The sequence below is a fragment of the Echinops telfairi genome, unplaced genomic scaffold, assembly GCF_000313985.2.
Source record: "Echinops telfairi isolate 266 unplaced genomic scaffold, ASM31398v2 ScPeMD7_17;HRSCAF=63, whole genome shotgun sequence".
Taxonomy (NCBI): Eukaryota; Metazoa; Chordata; class Mammalia; order Afrosoricida; family Tenrecidae; genus Echinops; species Echinops telfairi.
In genome coordinates, this window is record NW_022103914.1 from 7471142 (window position 1) to 7473506 (window position 2365).

Below are 2365 nucleotides of genomic sequence, written 5' to 3' on the forward strand. Positions count from 1 at the left end.
TGGCGATACTGGGAGGGTGGAGGGAGGGTGGGCTGGAAAGGGGGAACTGATTACAAGGATCTACATGTGACCTCCTCCCTGGGGGACGGACAACAGAAGAGTGGGTGAGGGGAGATGTCGGACAGGACAAGACATGAGAAAATAATAATTTATAAATTATCAAGGGTTCATGAGAGAGGGGGGAGTGGGGAGGGAGGCGAAAAAATGAGGAGTTGATGCCAGAAGCTTAAGGGGAGAGCAAATGTTTGAAAATGATGAGGGAAATGAATGTAAAAATATGCTTTATACAATCGATGTATGTATGGATTGTGATGAGTTGTATAAGCTCCTAATAAAATGATAAAAAAACAAACAAATCTGGCTAGACCTGAACATGTACAATGGTACAGATAAGAGCTTTCAACACACGGAATCCAGGACAGATAAACCCCTCAGGAATAGTAATGGGAGTAGTGATACCATAAGTGTAGCGTGAAGGTGGGGGGAGAAGGGGTAGAAATGGGGAACTGACTACAAATGATTGATGTATTAACCCCCCCCCAAGGACAAACAACAGAAATGTGGGTAAAGAGAGACAGTGGATGGTATAAGATATGAAAAATATAATTTATAATTTATCAAGGGTTCATGGGGGAGGGAGGGAGTGGGAGGAAAACATGAGGAGCTGATACCAAGGGCTCAAGCAGAAAAAAAAATGTTTTGAAAATGATGACGGCCACGTATGTACAAATGCGTTTGATACAATTGATGTATGGATTGTTATAAGAGCTGTAAGAGCCCCGAATAAAATGATTAATAAAATAAAACAAAATAAAACTCACTGCCATTGAGCCATTGGTGCTCACAGTGACCCTGTAGGACAGCATACAACTTCCCCACTGGTTTCCAAGACAGTAACTCTTAACGAGAGTAGAAAGCCCTGTTGTCTTCCCAGGAGTGCCCATGGTTTCAAACTGCTGACATTGCAGTTAGTAGGCCAATGGGTAACCACTATGCCACTTGGCGACCAGTTAGTTCCAGTCACAGGTAAAAGTGGCTGATAGCCCACCCAGACCTGGCTGGTCTACGGGGTCACCAGGAGACTGAAAATGAGGTCAGGGGTCAGGGCACCTTATTTTGGCCTTGAGTAATTTGATGGATGCCTTTCTTAAAACAGAGAAAATTTGGGGAGAAACTATTTTTGGTGGAATAGGGAGAGAGCAACTAAGTGTTTTTTCGCTGAAAAATGTAAGATGTCCGTGAGCCACCCAAGCACCAGTGTCCTGGTTCATAGGCCGATGCTCTGAGCTGGCCAGCCGCCTGCAGGAGAGAGCTGTGCCTCTCTGCTTCAATGGGATGTACAGCCTTGGAGACCCCAAAGGGAGAGAGATCCTGCTCTGTCTGAAAGGCTACTGTGTTTCCCAGAGATCCTGCTCTGTCTGACAGGCCACTGTGTGTCCGAGACAGCTCGACAGCATGGGATTTTTACTTTTGGTTTCTTAGACAAGTCACTCTAGATATCAAATAGGCTGTTGGAATTGTGGAGCAATGTCACTTATGGAATATATGGAATCTCTATTTGGGAGTCTGACTTCTGGTTTCCAGGTGGTGAAAAAAAATCACACTGCCTCATTTTCTCTTACGAATTCTCCCCCAGCACAGAGGAGAATAAAAACCTACAGTAAAACTCCAAGTCAGATGAAATGAGGAGACCCCTATATCCTTAAACCACAAAAATGTAGGGGAGGACTGGTTAGTGATTTGGCAGAGGAGGGAACGGCCCAAGCGAAGCACCTTCGGGGTCAGAGGGCGCGGTGCACTTGGCAGAACCCTGGTCTGGCTCAGCAGGGGAGGACCAGAGTGGGAAGGAAGGCGATGGAGAAGGGGCTGGGGTGGGTAGGTGGTGGTGTGAAAGCAGGCAGAGGTTTGGAAACCCCGTCTAAGGAGAAGGCACCCCGACCCAGCTCCTCCTGCATGCAGGCGTCCTCCCCCACTCCTGGAGGAGACTAGATTTGATTGCCCGGAGAGACAGTCCAGTGCAGGCAGGGAAGCTGGACACGGACCCAAACTGGCGACCAAGGGAAAGTGCTCACACTGCAGGGGAGGCCTGTCCCAGCCCCTCCTCACGTCCAGCCGCAGACTGGCAACTAGAGAAGGGATTCCTGCTATGTAAAGACATTTCATTGCCAAGGAAAACCTGCCTCTACTGACATTTGGGGGTCCCAGATGGAAACGCTGACTCTGGTCACACTCCAAGGAAGCTGACCATTCCCAAATCCCACCCTCGTGCCCAGAATTTCCTATTAGCATTTGGACGCAAAGGCCCCACCAAGGTTCACTGGATATTTGAAGAAAACCTTGAGCATGAATGACAGAGAGAAAAAAA